At 42.4% G+C, this 19,687-nt stretch overlaps 1 long non-coding RNA gene across 1 annotated transcript; it reads left to right on the top strand.

Annotated features, from left to right (window-relative positions):
• Positions 1-308: 308 nt before the first annotated feature.
• Positions 309-14,274, top strand: LOC135051276 (uncharacterized). The gene is made up of 3 exons (XR_010242154.1): positions 309-608; positions 1,514-1,610; positions 13,962-14,274. It is a non-coding gene; the product is annotated as an uncharacterized LOC135051276 (long non-coding RNA).
• Positions 14,275-19,687: the final 5,413 nt, after the last annotated feature.

Below are 19,687 nucleotides of genomic sequence, written 5' to 3'. Positions count from 1 at the left end.
GCCCCTTACAGGATGGGTTATATGGGGTCACACAGTTGAGAGCAAATGAGAGAAGACAATTGTAAACACACATATATATATATATATATATATGTTATTCATAGAGTGTTATATATTCAATAAGAAACTCAAACCAATTAGTGGTAGAGATCTATATATGTATAGTAATGATCACCATTCTAACAAAGGTTGTAAAATGTACATAAATGTTTGTATATGTACACATATGTTCAATAACATTGATGGTGAATGGGGATGGAAACTTCTGGAGCCCCTCACGCTGAGTGGCAGGGGATTTCTCAAGGAGAAACAGAAAAAACGGTTGAGGGAGCGGGGAGAGACAGTTGGTGCGTGTGCAGCGGAAAGGACGGAGGAGGTTTAAGCAGGCAGCGATGGTGATGACAAGCGGAGGAAAGGATCGGTGAGCTCCGAAACTGTGAAATCACCCAGAGCAGACGATACAGGAGAAGCGGGGAACTTACCATTCACTGCCAAGCAGAGACGCCATCTATTGTGCCGAGCTCCTGGAGAGAGCAGAGAGAGGAGCAGATTGTAGCTGAGAGCCGGTGGCCGCCCTCTTGTGAGTCACAGTGATGCGGAAGGAGGAGGTAACACGGCCGTGAGTGACGGGGAGCCTATACACCAGTCTGTCATATTGTCTGGGACAGGGACGAGTCAAATAAGACCCGCCTAGGGGATAAGCCTGTTGCGTGAGTGACTGCTGCACAGCGCTCCTATCTACAGAGTGAGAAGCAGAGGCATAGGAGGAACAGCAACTGACAGTCTCAGCTGGTGTAATCAGGGAGGCAGAGTTGACCCCTGTATAATAGGAAAGGTGGACGGTAATGTTAGTGGGGCTGATCCTATACCAAGGTAGAAATAAAGTCACTATTAAAGGCTCCTTTTACCATATACTAACCATCCACCAAAGGTCAGCTGTCAATATACTGTATCAGTGCAGAATAGAAAGAGACCTGCCTTAGTCCGACCATCAGTGGAAAGATAACTAAAGGACTAAAGAAATCCATTCATTCATTACTTCAGAGTAATAGCTAAGACTGTTCTGATTTCTAAGCCAAGTGATTGCATGATTAACACTACACTGATGGTTTCCAGTAGTCTAGTGATCCAGTCGGCAGTGGAAGGGAGTGAGTACTTATAACCCGCCAGCAGTTCCCACTTGGTACAGTGGTATAGACTCCCATTAATGATAGAGTAGCCATTTCAGCCTTAATGACTACAGTGTCTCCACCGCAGAAGACAGTGGGATCACTGTAAGACGAGGGCATCCTGTTATGAATACATTGTGACTAATATTCACTTTTCAAGGATTATATTGTGTATAGTACCATTGCACGAGACCGTCCTAGGCTACCTGACTGTTCCACATATAAAACATTGGAAAGTGATTCTGTTGAAGTTAAGCACATTTGTATCATCAAGGCATTAAGTGTCTGTCCATAAATAGCTCAGATAATACCCTGTTGAAACAGCCAAATCAACTCTCTCATAGATTCAATTCTTCACAGTAAAGACAGACAAGTATCCAGTAAAAGACAAGTGATACTGAGACATCAGCGTGGAACCAGGGAAGTATCGCTGCGCCCAGAGTAAGTGAAGTCAGGATTACAAATAGTTTTCAAAATATGCCAGCCGTCATATTCAGATATTGCTGACTCTGAGGAAGTTTCTTATATTAAACAACTCCGGCCTTTACAACAACTGCAACAATATGGGATTATAACCTACATAACCCACTGCTATAAATTCCGTATCATTTGTAGAAATAATCACAGACGTTGTGGCCACATAAACTGAACTATTTTTACAGTGATCACTTAGGATAGGTAGAGTGTGTACTGCGCAGGAGGTATAAGGGTATTATTAAATCCCGGGTCTATAGTCGTATCGGCTGTGGTGGTATAAACTTTTTTGTAATGCATGCACTATTACTGTAACATTGGGTTATAGTCATGTAAGATTGTTAAATTGGTAATATATATATTGAGGGCTCTGTGGAAAGATATTGAGTTTTAGTAAAATAAAGTTACTTACCTGTTAAAGTTGGAATTGGGCATCCGGAAATTCTTGTTGAGAGAGTTCTGTAATCTACCACGAGAAACAGATGAACGTATGGGATTACTAAGGTGAGATGTTTTCATTACTGACATATTATTGTCTTACTGTCCTATTATTGTCTGTAACCTCTGTCATCATCTAAGAGTTTAACTAGTGACACCCAATATCCTATAAGGGACGGCTTTTCCCAAGCGAGCCGAGGTGTATATGCTTCGGTGGAGGCACGCCAACAGAGAAGTAGGGTTACACCTGTGTAGCTGGTACTACTCCGCATTCCAGCATAATCTGTTCTCTGGGTTTAGCTCGGTATACTAAGTATTTCAAGCATAATCTGCGCTCCGAGTTTAGCCCAGTACACCAAGCATTCCAAGTACATTCCGCACACTGGTTATCAGCTCAGTTCAATGACATCCAAAGAATACCTCGACTTTACCATAGACTCTCTTGCATATGAGGAGAAACTACACTCGTCCCTCTCCCATGTGAACACTGCCTATCCCCCCTAGTGGCTCCACTTGGAACACCATCCACCAGTAGCATGACATATTTATTACATTAGCAACAGCACAAGGGACTAATATAACTGATGGGCCAGCATCTAGGCATGCCCACTTTAGGCGGAATACTGGAGAGGTGTCTCTCTAGAAGCTGGGAGGCCCTTTCAAAATGATACCAATTTCCAGTTACGCCCCTGCTATGAGTTTCCCTGTTGTGGTGTGACCAGACAAGCCTATTATAGCCTAGAACAACAGTCCTTATAATCAAAAGTAATTTTACTGTTACCTGTTTCTTTTATATGCATTGGACAAGACTTATGTGGTTGATTTGTGAGTTGGGAGAAAAGCAAAAAATAGCAAGTAACTTACAGTTGGTAATCCATATTGCACTGCAGGGGAGGCAGATTTAGCTCAAATCTAAATTGCAGTGTAAAAAGAAATCTGTCTGGGCTCAGAGCTGAGAGGGACCACCTTCCCTGCCACAGTTACATGTGTTATATACAAGGGCATAACTAACAAAGGTGCAGGGAGTGCAGCTGCTATGGGGCCCAGAGCTGAGAGGGGCCACCATCTCTGTCACAGTTACATGTGTTGTATAAAATTTTCCCCATTGGGTAGTACACAGGGGCCCTTAAAACTTTTGCCTTGGGCCTACAATATATTGTTATGCCCGTGGACCTGCTCATTGTAATCTGATATAAATTGAACTGTGGAATGAGGGCATTATAAATAATTTATAATGTTACATAAAATGAACCGGGGAACTGTAATGTGGCATAATATGACTTGGGGATAATGTAAATGGGGGATACTGTGTTACATAATGTGTACTGGCAGCCCTACAATGTGACATTAAGTGAACCAGGGCACTACTATAGTTCATAAAATAAACTAGACCACTACTACTGGGCATAAAATTAACAACTGCTGTGGAGAGATGTCTCTCTAGAAGCATTGGGACAGGGGCCCCTTAAAAATGTTGCTATGGGGCCAAGAAAGTTCTGGCTACTCTTTTTGTAGAAGATTTACAGTTAAAACCAATCTCAGTATAAGCTTGCAGACGGTACAAAATGCAGCTGCCAAGCTATTAACCAACCAGCCCCATTCCAGCTACATAACACCCATTCTCTATGCCCTTCACTGCATGTAAGATGGCGAATCGTTTTCAAGATTAGCTAAGTCATTTTCAAACCCTACATGACCAGGGCCCAAGGTACTTGAATCAGCTTCTGATTCCTTACTGTCCCACTTGATTGCTGTGATCTGCACTCTAGATGAAGGACTACTAACAGTACCTAGAATCTCCTTGAATTCATCTAGGGGTTGAGCTTTCAGCTTTGTGGCTCCGACTCTCTGGAACTCTCTTCCCCGCACAGTTCAAGAAGTCTTCACTGTAGAATCCTTCAAAAATAGACTCAAGACTTACCTATTTACTCAAACATTTCACTAATATATCTACTGTTAAGCTTGTTTTGTACTTTGAGCTGTAAAGGCAAATGTAAAGCACTTCGAGTCCTATAAGGAGAAAAATGCTATATAAATAACATTATTATTATTATTATTATTATTATTATTATTATTATTATTATTATTATGTTATCTCTGGGACATACAAGAGTTCTTTTTACTCATAATGTCCCTAGCAAAAACTTTTATCCAGTACACTTTCCTGCACCCCAAATCTGATGGATGGATGGATGGATGGATGGATAGATGGATGGATGGATGGATGGATGGATGGATGGATGGATGGATGAATCTGGAGAACTTTTTGCTTCAACCATAATTGCCAAAACCAGGCTCAAGGGAGATACAGTAAGTGCTTGTGACCACCCCCTATTGGTGCCCCCTGATTTATGCCTTTGAAAATGCTGAAAACAGAGCATATATATATGCATATATATATATATATATATATATATATACACACACACACACACACACACACACATATAGGTGGATTCAGTATGATTTTCCGATGGACGTGATGCCGGCTGTCCATATCCTGACAGCAGCATCCCGCCCACCAAAATGCCGGCAGTGGGGTGAGTGCAATGAGTCCCGCTGCAGGCTCGCCACAGGATCTATTCCCACTCTATGGGTGTCATGGACACCCACGAGTGGGAATAGTCCTGTTGCACTGGGATTCGGGCTGGCAGCACTGTCGGCTGTCGGGATTCCGGCGTTGGTATCCTGACCACCGGGATCCCGACAGACGGCAAATTAAACACATCCCATGTAGGCTATAGGCTATATAAGCTATTGTGCCTCATTGTAGCCGACTATGAAGATAGGTAGAAATTATCTTAAAAAATCTCATTATTTTAATGTACTGTCGAATGGTATATTACATTGCACTGCCTCAATTAAAAATGTATACATAAAAAAATTCTCCTTAAAAGAGTTTTTACATTTAACCCGTTGATAGCATCATTATAAAAACAGATAAAACACAAGTGACAGCAGTCCCTTTCTGACTGTGTTTATTAACCATTATGATTTTGATTATGTGTTTTCTCCATTATCACAATGAACACTGGCGTAACTACAGCCCCCGAAGCCATCATGGTGACTTGCGGGTGCCAGCGCTGTTTATGCAGATTCTCATGCGGACTAGCCGTTTAAATGTAAATCTGCTTAAAATATCCTTCCATAAATCGCTGCCACCTTGGAGGAGACAGATGCTAGAGGTTATACTTGACCTCTAACGTCTGACTGGGAGCACAGTGCTACAGCGTTACCCGGAAGTGCTGGCACCACCGGGAGAAGATGCAGCTTTCTGCAAAGTTGCATCTTCTGCCATGAAACCCCTAATAACGAGCATGACACCCCTAGCAACTAGCATTACACCCCTGGCAATGACCATTACACCCCTGTCAATGAACATGACACCCAGAGCATGAAACCTCTGGCAACGAGCCTGGAACCCAGAGCATGAAACCCCTGGCAATGAGCATGGAACCCAGAGCATGAAACCCCTGGCAATGAGCATGGAACCCAGAGCATGAAACCCCTGGCAATGAGCATGAAACCCCTGGCAATGAGCACGTAGTTTAAAAGCAATTAGAAGCCTTACTGTAGTGCATAATGTGTAATGGACATTACGGATTACGGTGTGTGGCATAATGTGTCACAGGCATTGCGATGTCTTTTTGCCATTTCATCCAAGAAGAAATGGCAAAAAGACATTCAGCAGAGCATACCAACACAGATAGGATAGGTAGATTTGAGTATTATCTGCATACAGATTGAGAAAAGAGAACCTAAGACTGAGCCTTACTGTACTCCAACTAATAGATATAGCAAAGAGAGTTGGGATCAGAAAATGAACACTGATAGAACGACTTGATATGTATGAAGAGAACCAGGGTAGGACTGTATCCTATAGATTGGTAAATGCTCAATTAGCTTAGTGATATCATTCAGGTGCTCGAAAGGAAGGGGTATTTCTGAGCAAGAAAAAAAGCAATTGTTTCCCCAGCACACTGAATGGATAACAGTAACCAGATATAAATCCCACATGATAATAGAATTCAGAGATCTTCGTTACACATATTTGCGCAAATGTGTGGTTAAGCCCCAAAGCCGCATCAAGGCCTCTCTGTATATTTGGGGTCCCTAGCGCTATATCTAGGTGCAGGGTGTGGCACCCCAAAACACCAGAATGAGCCAGAAAGCCCAGCGTGGCATACCAGTGTAAAAAACTATAGTGTTAATAAATTAGTATTTAGGAAGCCGAAGCTATAGAGGGGGTGATACAAACATGAAATGTAATTAAAATAGAGAAATAGTGTTAGAAAATTAATAAGTGAAAAGTGTTAATAGAATGTAAAGGTATGCCACACTAAAGCCATCCAGCTCAGCCAGTCCAGAGGCACCACACCTCACACCTCCATTACCCCAATCTGGGTCTAATATTAACCAGCAAGGAGCCACATGACTTATTTTAGTAAGGAGCCATTATCATGTGGCTCCTTGCTGGTTAATATTAGACCCAGATTGGGGTAATGGAGGTGTGAGGTGTGGTGCCTCTGGACTGGCTGAGCTGGATGGCTTTAGTGTGGCATACCTTTACATTCTATTAACACTTTTCACTTATTAATTTTCTAACACTATTTCTCTATTTTAATTACATTTCATGTTTGTATCACCCCCTCTATAGCTTCGGCTTCCTAAATACTAATTTATTAACACTATAGTTTTTTACACTGGTATGCCACGCTGGGCTTTCTGGCTCATTCTGGTGTTTTGGGGTGCCACACCCTGCACCTAGATATAGCGCTAGGGACCCCAAATATACAGAGAGGCCTTGATGCGGCTTTGGGGCTTAACCACACATTTGCGCAAATATGTGTAACGAAGATCTCTGAATTCTATTATCATGTGGGATTTATATCTGGTTACTGTTATCCATTCAGTGTGCTGGGGAAACAATTGCTTTTTTTCTTGCTCAGAAATACCCCTTCCTTTCGAGCACCTGAATGATATCACTAAGCTAATTGAGCATTTACCAATCTATATGTCTGTTGTGAGAGGCAGAGAGGTTTCTGCATTAGGAGGAGGTGCAGGCCCTGACATGCCACATGGAGCATTATGGGGTTGCTCCAAGGTAGGTAGCTCTTAGCTTAGACATATTTTAGTAAGGAGCCATTATCATGTGGCTCCTTGCTGGTTAATATTAGACCCAGATTGGGGTAATGGAGGTGTGAGGTGTGGTGCCTCTGGACTGGCTGAGCTGGATGGCTTTAGTGTGGCATACCTTTACATTCTATTAACACTTTTCACTTATTAATTTTCTAACACTATTTCTCTATTTTAATTACATTTCATGTTTGTATCACCCCCTCTATAGCTTCGGCTTCCTAAATACTAATTTATTAACACTATAGTTTTTTACACTGGTATGCCACGCTGGGCTTTCTGGCTCATTCTGGTGTTTTGGGTTGCCACACCCTGCACCTAGATATAGCGCTAGGGACCCCAAATATACAGAGAGGCCTTGATGCGGCTTTGGGGCTTAACCACACATTTGCGCAAATATGTGTAACGAAGATCTCTGAATTCTATTATCATGTGGGATTTATATCTGGTTACTGTTATCCATTCAGTGTGCTGGGGAAACAATTGCTTTTTTTCTTGCTCAGAAATACCCCTTCCTTTCGAGCACCTGAATGATATCACTAAGCTAATTGAGCATTTACCAATCTATATGTCTGTTGTGAGAGGCAGAGAGGTTTCTGCATTAGGAGGAGGTGCAGGCCCTGACATGCCACATGGAGCATTATGGGGTTGCTCCAAGGTAGGTAGCTCTTAGCTTAGACATATTTTAGTAAGGAGCCATTATCATGTGGCTCCTTGCTGGTTAATATTAGACCCAGATTGGGGTAATGGAGGTGTGAGGTGTGGTGCCTCTGGACTGGCTGAGCTGGATGGCTTTAGTGTGGCATACCTTTACATTCTATTAACACTTTTCACTTATTAACTTTCTAACACTATTTCTCTATTTTAATTACATTTCATGTTTGTATCACCCCCTCTATAGCTTCGGCTTCCTAAATACTAATTTATTAACACTATAGTTTTTTACACTGGTATGCCACGCTGGGCTTTCTGGCTCATTCTGGTGTTTTGGGGTGCCACACCCTGCACCTAGATATAGCGCTAGGGACCCCAAATATACAGAGAGGCCTTGATGCGGCTTTGGGGCTTAACCACACATTTGCGCAAATATGTGTAACGAAGATCTCTGAATTCTATTATCATGTGGGATTTATATCTGGTTACTGTTATCCATTCAGTGTGCTGGGGAAACAATTGCTTTTTTTCTTGCTCAGAAATACCCCTTCCTTTCGAGCACCTGAATGATATCACTAAGCTAATTGAGCATTTACCAATCTATATGTCTGTTGTGAGAGGCAGAGAGGTTTCTGCATTAGGAGGAGGTGCAGGCCCTGACATGCCACATGGAGCATTATGGGGTTGCTCCAAGGTAGGTAGCTCTTAGCTTAGACATATTTTAGTAAGGAGCCATTATCATGTGGCTCCTCGCTGGTTAATATTAGACCCAGATTGGGGTAATGGAGGTGTGAGGTGTGGTGCCTCTGGACTGGCTGAGCTGGATGGCTTTAGTGTGGCATACCTTTACATTCTATTAACACTTTTCACTTATTAATTTTCTAACACTATTTCTCTATTTTAATTACATTTCATGTTTGTATCACCCCCTCTATAGCTTCGGCTTCCTAAATACTAATTTATTAACACTATAGTTTTTTACACTGGTATGCCACGCTGGGCTTTCTGGCTCATTCTGGTGTTTTGGGGTGCCACACCCTGCACCTAGATATAGCGCTAGGGACCCCAAATATACAGAGAGGCCTTGATGCGGCTTTGGGGCTTAACCACACATTTGCGCAAATATGTGTAACGAAGATCTCTGAATTCTATTATCATGTGGGATTTATATCTGGTTACTGTTATCCATTCAGTGTGCTGGGGAAACAATTGCTTTTTTTCTTGCTCAGAAATACCCCTTCCTTTCGAGCACCTGAATGATATCACTAAGCTAATTGAGCATTTACCAATCTATATGTCTGTTGTGAGAGGCAGAGAGGTTTCTGCATTAGGAGGAGGTGCAGGCCCTGACATGCCACATGGAGCATTATGGGGTTGCTCCAAGGTAGGTAGCTCTTAGCTTAGACATATTTTAGTAAGGAGCCATTATCATGTGGCTCCTTGCTGGTTAATATTAGACCCAGATTGGGGTAATGGAGGTGTGAGGTGTGGTGCCTCTGGACTGGCTGAGCTGGATGGCTTTAGTGTGGCATACCTTTACATTCTATTAACACTTTTCACTTATTAATTTTCTAACACTATTTCTCTATTTTAATTACATTTCATGTTTGTATCACCCCCTCTATAGCTTCGGCTTCCTAAATACTAATTTATTAACACTATAGTTTTTTACACTGGTATGCCACGCTGGGCTTTCTGGCTCATTCTGGTGTTTTGGGGTGCCACACCCTGCACCTAGATATAGCGCTAGGGACCCCAAATATACAGAGAGGCCTTGATGCGGCTTTGGGGCTTAACCACACATTTGCGCAAATATGTGTAACAAAGATCTCTGAATTCTATTATCATGTGGGATTTATATCTGGTTACTGTTATCCATTCAGTGTGCTGGGGAAACAATTGCTTTTTTTCTAGGACTGTATCCTGAAGACCTAGGGATTGTAGTGATTCTATGAGAAAAGAGTGGTCAATAGTTTCAAATGGAGCAAAGAGATCCAGAAGAATAGGAATAAGTAATGTCCTTTAGATTTAGCATTGATCTCATCATACGTTATTGTATCTCAGTCAGTGCAGTCTCTCTGGAGTTTTGGAAACGAAAGCTTGACTGATACAATATTTATTATTATTATTTATTACCAGTTATTTATATAGCGCACATATATTCCGCAGCACTTTACTGAGAATATTTGGACATTCACATCAGTCCCTGCCCCAGTGGATCTTACAATCTATATTCCCTACACGTACACACATTCATGCTACAGTTTATTTTGTTGGGAGCCAATTAACCTACCAGCATACTTGCCTACTCTCCGAAAATCGGGTGACCCTCCCGGCCCCCCGGAAGAGCAGGCAAGTCTCCCGATTCGCGGGGTCCCCCCTGCCCGTCCGCCCACTTATTGTGTAAAGTGGGCGGTCCGGGCAGTCGATGACGCGATTCTCGCTGAATCGCGTCATCATAGCCACGCCCCCTGCAGTGTAATGCCGGTGATCGCGGCATTACAGAGAGGGGCGTGGCTTAAAGGAGGTGTCATCGTGACCCCGCCCTTGCTCCGCCCTCGCCCCGCCCTTGCTCCACCCCGCCTACGTCCCACCTCCTCCCCTACGTCACAGCCTCCCCTGCCCGCCCTCTGAGCCGACCTGGCTGCTCTCTCCCGCACAGAGCAGCCAGAATGTCGGTAACTATGCCTACCAGTATATTTTTGGAGTGTGGCAGGAAACCGGAGTACGGTGAGAATATACAAACTCCACACAGTTAGGGCCATGGTGTGAATCGAACCCATGACCTCAGTGCTGTGAGGCAGTAATGCTAACTATTACACCATCCGTACTGCCCTAATAAGTTGTGTGAGTCAAGAAATTGTGTGAGATGGGTGTATTTATGTCTGTCAAGTAGCTAGGAGGGACATGGGAGCTGAGAGATGGGATGGTAATTTGAGGGAATTTGGATCAGAATTAATTTTTTTCGGAATTGGAGTAATCATTGCATGCTTGAATAATGATGGAAGGATACCAGGAGAGAGAGAGAGAGAGAGAGAGGGAGAGAGAAATATTATAGGTTTTAGTTAGGGTTGGGATGACCACAGGAAACAGCTGTACTGATTTGTGAGTATAGGATCAAGAGGATAGGTAATTGAGTAGGAAAATGAGAAGAGTGTAGATACTTCGTCTTCATTTCTGGGATCAAATGAAGAGCAGATTTTCTGACTGAGGAAGAACATGCCATTTAATTTCAGATCTTATCAATCTTGTCCTTGAAATAGGAAGCAAGATCTTGTAAACTGATAGTAGCTGGTGAATTGGGAGTAGAAGGTTTAAGAAGTGAATGAAATTAATTAAATATATTAAAAAGTCACTTGGCCTTAGAAGCTTAAGCAGAGAAGAGAGATTGTAAATATGTTTATCTGGTAGTGTCTAGAACCTTTTGATAAAAGTGGTAGTCATATATATAAGGAAGTCACTCAGAGTATGAGATTTACACCACTGACATTCTACTTTACATAAGAGTTTTTGTAGGTGTTGCATTACTTTAGAATACTATGGTTGATAACTATTTCTACCATCATGCATTTTACAGGAACAAACTATTGCAGACAGAATGGGGCTAATTCATATATGGTTGGAGGCAGGGTCGGACTGGCCCACAGGGGAACAGGGGAAACCACCGGTGGGCCCCACTGCCTGGGGGCCCTCCTCCTCCTCTAGGGATCAAGTTCCAGACTATCCTAGTGCACTGGATTTATGCGTTATACATATGTTACATTATACTTCACAATAATTTGGTTTATTATATATTTACCAAGGGTCACAGAACATGTAATGGTTGGCCAAACCTCTGTACTGGCTGGCCACGCCCCCACTGGATCCTGGCTACGCCTTTAAGCATGGGCCCCTACAGCAGCATTCCCCCGGTGGGCCCTTCATGCCCCAGTCCGACACTGGTTGGAGGCGAGCTGCTATCACTGCTGCTTCTAGAGGCATCTATTACATGCAGACACCTTCTGCTGCAGTTGTGATCTGAACTGCGTCCTAGGTCGCAGACATCAGATGACTCACTCACCATTGGGTGGCTTGCGGCACCCATGGGGACGCGGAAGTCACCCATCACACAGGCCAGGAAATCTCTGTGCAACCACGGAGATCCATGGTCTCTTTCCTCCCCCTAAAAGGCGGCGACATGCCTCCATTTTGGGAAAGGGAGGCCGTCGCCACCCCCCAAATGGCAACAGACTGTCAAGTCAATCACTAACAGTCTGCTGCCTTCCTACATTGCAGGAGCCATTTGCACATGCATGGAACGGGTCATGCACATGCGCAATGTACACACACAAAGCAACTCCAACCACATCTGAATAACTCCCAATATGACCTGAAAATGATTAGTGTCAGAAAATACTTTTACACCTTTTTTCCCCAAGCATCTGCTATTCTGAAGTGCTAAACTGAACAGTGTTGCTAAAACAACATTGATAGGATGTTTGAAAATTTCCTTACACATTTCACGTGATTGAGAGCAACAAAGAAAGCAATCTCTCGCTTTTTTCATTTACACAACTAAACTACAGGTTATGGGGTTACTCTCAGTGATTGCAGGTTCCATAAATAGTGGATCAAAAAGAAACAACAGGTGGGGGGGATAATAGTACTAAGCTATATCTAAAATGAGGCTGCGAAACATTGATTGGGCGTTAGTGAGCATTTCGGAGAATTTCTAACAGAACATTTGTAAGTATTTATTTTCTAACTGTATATATTTATGACATTATTTTAATAATTCTTTATAGTTTTTTTTTTTTTTTTAACGTAATCATTTTATTGTCAATGCATCACTTCACAGTACAAAAGTATCAGGTTCAGTAATATAATGAAATATGTACATGCAGATAGCCAAATACAATAAGTAAGAAAAACCTCAATGTCAATTAGCACCAGGTCTTCGGTGTATTATCAAAAGTAGTTTTTAACAGAGGCATGCATACATCATAACATAGCTGAGTGTCCTTCAATGTAAATAGATTATAAGCGATAGAACCCCTGAATAAAAATAAGAATATACATAGAAAGATTTAGGGAAAAGAGAACAACTCCCTGCTAGTCTCCATACCATGGGGTTATGAGGGGGTCGGGACCATGTAACACCACTAGTCGTCAATTTGCTATTATTATGGGAGGGTCATCAACTGCCACTCTAGTCTCATACCATAGTGTTTCTTTCAATGAATTTTTTATTCTAATTTGAAAATCAGCGGGAAGGGTGGTGATATAGCTTTCCCAAGACTCAAAGAATTGCCCCACCAATTTCTCTTTTTGTATAGTAGTTTCTATCCAGTGCATTTGAAATAGGTGGTGCAACTTCCCTTTGAATAGAGGTAAGGTAGGAGGATCTTTAAGGATCCAGGCCTGTAGAATGGCCTTTCTCGCGGCCGCACTTATTGCCAAAAGTAGCCGTTTGCATCCCTTTGTAACTCTCTGCCCCGACGGAAGAATTCCGAAAATTGCCCATTCCGCCGTGAAGGGAATAAAATTAATCAGCTCTTCCATGGCATATTGCCGTACTTGCAGCCAGAAATGGCGGATAATCGGGCATGACCAAAAGCAATGCATGAGATCGGATTCGGGTGTATGGCATTTGAGACATCTATCCGAATTTGTCATGTCTGCCAAATATTGCTTATATGGGGAGAAATAGGTCCTATGGGTGATATTATAGAACATTTCTTGATACTGTGCCGAAGGCAATAATTTACAGGATTGAAGCAGGCTATTTAAAATTATTTCACATGTAAGCCTAGGGAAATCAGATGTCCATTTCTGCATCCCATATTGTGATGCAGAATGGTCGAGTAGAGTAGTAAGTTTTCTATAATGTATGGACATAGCTCGTTTCGTGGCAGGCAGAGTCAAGAGCATAGTATCTAAATCGTTAGTGAAATCCGCCCCCGAAAGAGATTTGATCACTGAGCTTGCATAATGTTGCATCTGAAAAAATGCTAACGGGAAATCAGAGATAAATGGGTAAATTTCCCTTGCCTCTGTAAATGTCAATGGCTTCCTTCTACCCTCATCAATTATGTGACGTATGTTTTTCAGGCCCCCTTTATTGAATAGCGTGAATGGAAAGACCGCCTCCCCATGTTGGAATTCCGGATTGCCCAGGAACGTCAGGAACAAGGACTTGTGCCCACCTAAATTCCTAGCGCGTCTAAGAGTATGCCATAATCTATATATTGTCCATAGAAGCGGGTTATCTTTCAATTCTTGGTCAAATTCCGCTTCCACCCCGTGAAGGAAAGATATTAGGTTTCTGGACCCCACAAATTGTGCCTCCAGCTGTGTATTAGCATAAGTGTCACTATTATGTAACCAGTCTTTTAAAAATCTCAATAAAGAAGCATGGTTGTATTTCTGGACGTTTGGAAAATTAATGCCTCCGTTAGCTTTAGGTTGTTGTAATTTGTGCATTGCAATACGCGGTCTTTTACCTTTCCATATGAATTGTCTGAACAGTTTAGTTATGTATGCTACGTCAGCTCTGCTAAGCAGTACAGGGAGGGATTGCAGGATGTACAACAGTTTGGGGAATGTGCACATTTTAATTAAATTAGCCCGTCCTAGGTATGAGAGCAACAAGCTCTTCCAAGCCTCCAACTCCTTTGCTATGTTGTCGATTGCCGCTTTAACATTTAGCCGATACAAATCCGATGGGTATTTAGAGAGTTTGATGCCTAGATATGTGATATATGTGGGGGCCCATTTGATAGGAAGTTGGCGGCCCCATCCTGGACTTTTTATTCCAGTTTTTAAACATAAACCCACTGATTTGTTAAGGTTAACTTGAAAGCCCCGATATTTTACCAAAATCATCTAACAATCTCAGAGTGTCCCTTAAGGACTCTCTAGGGTTCCCTATATATAATAGGACATCATCCGCAAAAGCAGATAATTTTATCTCCATGTTTCCAACAGGAATACCCTTATAAACCGTTGAGTCTTGGAGAACTCGGAATAGGGGATCTATAGACAAATTAAAAAGAAGAGGGGACAATGGGCAGCCCTGCCTAGTGCCCCTTTGCATGGTTATTTGATTACCTCGTTTGCCATTAACCAGTAACGATGTTTTCGGGGCAGTATACAGATATTTAATGAGGTTCACAAACCTGTCGCTGAAGCCCCTACACTCCAACACATTAAATAAATGATGCCACGCCACAGTGTCGAAAGCTTTGTGTGTGTCTAGGCTTAAGAGAATATGTTCTGATAGGGGTGAATTCCTTGACGCAATTGTGGCCGCTATGGCTGTTCGGATGGCTTTAACCGATTGGCGATCCCGAACAAAGCCATATTGATGGTCCGTCAATAAGTCAGGGAGAATCAATTGTAACCTATTGGCCATTATTTTCGTAAAGATCTTAAAATCAGAGTTTAAAAGAGTAATGGGCCTGTATGAGTCGGCTGACATTAAGTCCCTATCTGGTTTGGGGATTAGTGTCGTGTATGCTTGTGAAAAGGAAGAGTAGCTTGGGTGCTCCCTGTAGATTTTATTAAATAGTTCTAGTAACGTCGGTGTTAGTTCCCTTTGTAACAATTTATAGTATGCCCCTGTGAATCCATCGGGTCCAGGCGATTTGTGCGGCTGTAAAGAGGCAATAACCTCCCGTATTTCTTCTTCCCTGATGTCCCCGTCAAGCGCCTCCTGTTGGTCGGTACTGAGATGAGGTAGATTCGCCATATTTAGAAATTCCCTCTGTAACTCTTCATGAGGAGATACGGGACTATAAAGGGCAGTGTAATAATCACTTAAATGTGTTAAAATGTCCGCTGTCGTTGTGTAGGTCTTGTTCTGGGAATTGTCTCTCAACGCTGCTATGAAGGAGCGTTGCCTTCTCGGTTTAGACATAGTAGCTAGGAGTTTACCAGTTCTGTTGCCCCACTTATAATAATGAAATTTGGTGTAGTCTAAGCGTTGTTGAGCTTGAGCCGTCAAAAAGGCATCAAGTAATTTTTTATCCCTGACATATCTCTCCAGATGTTCCTCTAAGGGAGTGGCTTTATAGATGTTGAGGCTGTGGGACATAGCGTTGTGTAAAGTATGATATTGTCTTGAGCTATCTTTCCGCAACTTTGCTACATAACCTATTATGTGACCTCGTAACACCGCCTTCGACGCTTCCCAAAAAAGCACCGTGTCATCCCAATGTTCTATATTGTCATCTACAAAGTTGTGCCAGGACTGTAATAGAAATTTCTTGAAATCTTCTGAATTGGAAAGGTGATCCGGAAAACGCCAAAGGCGGTCCACGCCCCCCTGGGAATCCACATATAACTCTAATCGTATAATAGCATGGTCCGAGATAACGATATCGTCCAATGCCGTACTTTTCACCTGGTCCAATAAGTGATTGGCCAGTAATATATAATCTATCCGGGACATAGTACCGTGTACCCTAGATAGGTGACTATAAGACCTGTCCGTTTGATTTAGTAAACGCCATGGGTCGCTCAGTTCTAATATTTCCTTCATTTCCTGTATAAATTGCCAACATGGGGAGGTCGGTCTAGCGACAGGAGATGACTTATCCAGTGTGTGGTCATCAACCGCGTTGAAGTCGCCTCCAACTATTAAAGAGTAATTGGTTCTGCTGGCTAAGATCTGCGTAAGGTGACGTAAAAATTCCCCGGTTGCCACATTGGGTGCATATAAATTCACTAAGGTAAATTTTTTACCCTCAATTTCCACATCAAGAATCAAATAGCGGCCCTCAGGGTCCACCAGTGTATGTAGAATCTTGTATCTCAAGTGTTTATGAAACAAGATTGCCACTCCCCTGGACTTTGAGGAGTGAGAAGCCTGTATGCATTCCGCTAACCAGGGGGCTCGCAAAGTAGATTCATCACCAAGCCTCCAGTGAGTTTCCTGGAGGAAGGTGATAGAGGGTTTTTTCCGACGAAGGTGAATTAGTACTTTTTTTCTCTTGATCGGGGTGTTAAGTCCACCCACGTTCCAAGATAGTATAGAACGGTGGGCGGTCTCCCGGCCCGCAGACGTGCGCCTATTATCATCCGCCATCATTGGTGGTGAAGAGCTGAAAGGGGTGCCCCGATGTTTCCCAAACCTTCCCAATTGGGAGCAACTGTTCCCCCACGAAGAGTAGAACAGCAGGGGTCCCAAAGTTTCTGGCGCTCAGGTCCCGACCCCCTCCCCCCACTACACAACCCCGGGAGACTGCTGAGGAGACAGAACAGGCTATCACATTCAATAAATTCAGGTGAAGTAATACATTTCCATTTTTTAGAACTATAACTAAACGTGGGTCGTTTAATTGACCCATATCAACAAACTGAGGATTCCCAACCGTAATGGAGGGAATGCTCCGTTTTTTAAACAAAAACAATACAAACAACAAACATTGTAATGCAGGTATAAGAAGCCCACAAAACATCATTAATGAAGAACAAAGAGAAGATCAAAAAGAAAAATCTTAACCTTCAGTCAGGGAGTTTTTGTTTTTTTTAAAGTCCACTGTGGGTCATTCCGAGTTGATTGCTCGCTACGGATTTTCGCAGCGCAGCGATTATGGTGGAACGAGGCTAATCTGCGCATGCGTATGCACCACAATGCACAGGCGCATCATACAAGTACAAAGAGCTTTGTGGTTTTGCACAGACTCTAGTGACGCTTCCAGTCGTACTGGCGGACACAAGGAGATTGACAGGAATTGGGAGCTTCTGGGTGTCAACTGACCGTTTTCTGCAAAGCGAAAATACACTCCCCCATGGACAGCGACTATGCATTTGCATGGCTGCTAATAGTAGCTAGCGAGTGATCAACTCGAAATGAAGAAGAATGCTTTAATTGTGATGCCAGGAGTAAAATGTACATGTACAGATGTGTCCTCATTCACCTACTGTTTTTGCACCATATGGAGTAAAACATGTGACGTGATTTAGATGACATGTCACAGATAGCGAATTTTGGACTCTCGCACTTTCGCGTCTTTTACACATTGCTGATGCAACAACAGTGGGCCTAATTCAGAGTTGATTGCAGCAACAAATTTGTTAGCAGTTGGGCAAAACCATGTGCACTGCAGGGGGGGCAGATGTAACATGTGCAGAGAGAGTTAGATTTGGGTGGGGTGTGTTCAAACTTAAATCTAAATTGCAGTGTAAAAATAAAGCAGCCAGTATTTAACCTGCACAGAAACAAAATAACCCACCCAAATCTAACTCTCTCTGCAAATGTTATATCTGCCACACCTGCGTAGAATATTGGATGCGTAGAATATTGGATGACAAGCTGCAAGGATCGTTTTGACGCCAGTGACCATGTGCTGAGGAAAAGCCCTGTGCGGTGGTGCCAGGCTCTCCAGCCCGGGACCAAACATCTGCTTAAATACGCTAAGCCCACCGCACCTCAAACTTTGGGTGAGGACTCAATGCACAAAGCACAAGGCACTTTTTTACCAGTTAATGCACCTTATGGTATATCCATGTATATGTATTTGTCTTATTAAATGTTATTATTCTAGTGTAATAAAGTGTGTTTTATATCTTGCCTAAACCTATTTGGGGGCTTCCTTAAATCATGGTTTATGAAATGGCTGTATAAGTAGAACACACTTTCACTGTATATTTGGAATTGATATACATCGTATGGACTAGGCGCCAGTGTTTTCCACTCGTTTTCTTCTTTCTGCATTGTACGTTTGAGGGAATTAGTGTTTGTCCCCCACCTTGTGGTAAAGCAAGGCTGCCAGGTACATTTTACTGCGCACACCCATTGTGGATCAATCTTTTTTTCAAAGTATTCATTGGAAACTTACATAAAAGACAAGAAAATTCACACCAAAACATATAGAAAGGATGTAGACGTCAACAGCTATAGTCTTGCAACAAGTGGGCATATAAACACATGGCTCAACAAAATTCCAAAGGGCCAATTTAGACGCATTCGCAGTAACTGCTCAGAACTTGGACATTACATAGAACAAGGAGAAACACTCGGAAAACAATTTAGGGACAAGCTATACAAACCTGTATTAATAGAGCAAGCACAGACAGAAGTAGTAGAAACAGACAGACAAACACTCCTACAGAAAAAAACCACCAGCACCAACAAGAAAAACACGTCACCCTATTTCATAATACAATACAACAGAACAGCAGGCATATATTTAAAAAACACTGGCACATACTCCTCCAGTATGCAGATCTCAACAAGGTTCTTACAAAAACACCCAACATGATATTCAGGAAAGCACCAGATATCAAAACTAGAGTCGTTAGGAATCATATCAAACCAATAAAGACCATTCAGACACAAACCACATTTGGTGAACATACAAAGGGATTCCACTACTGTGGAAAATGTGCAGGATATAAATCAACACCACCGTAGAAACCTACAAAATAAAACAGAGCCCATCATGTGAGACAAAGGGAGTCATTTATCTAGTGAGATGCAGCTGAGGACTGGAATATGTAGGCAGAACAGTAAGGCCACTGAAAATAAGAATCTATGAACACTTAAGGAATATAAAAATAGGATATGACAGTCATAGTCTCTCAAGACACTACAAAGAAAAACACAATTCCAATCCCGAAGGAATATTACTTATGGCCATTGAACAACCGCCAAAGAACTGGAGAGGAGGTACTCACAATACTATACTAGACAAACACGAGATGAGATGGATCTATAATCTCAAAACAATGACACCCAGGGGTCTAAATATAGAATTCAATACCAGTTTATTGGCTAGATAATCTGAAATTCATCACACAATCTGTACAAATATTACTACTTTACCATCAAT

The sequence above is a fragment of the Pseudophryne corroboree genome, chromosome 2 (genome assembly GCF_028390025.1).
Source record: "Pseudophryne corroboree isolate aPseCor3 chromosome 2, aPseCor3.hap2, whole genome shotgun sequence".
NCBI lineage: Eukaryota > Metazoa > Chordata > Amphibia > Anura > Myobatrachidae > Pseudophryne > Pseudophryne corroboree.
This window is presented reverse-complemented; position numbering and strand designations above follow the sequence as displayed.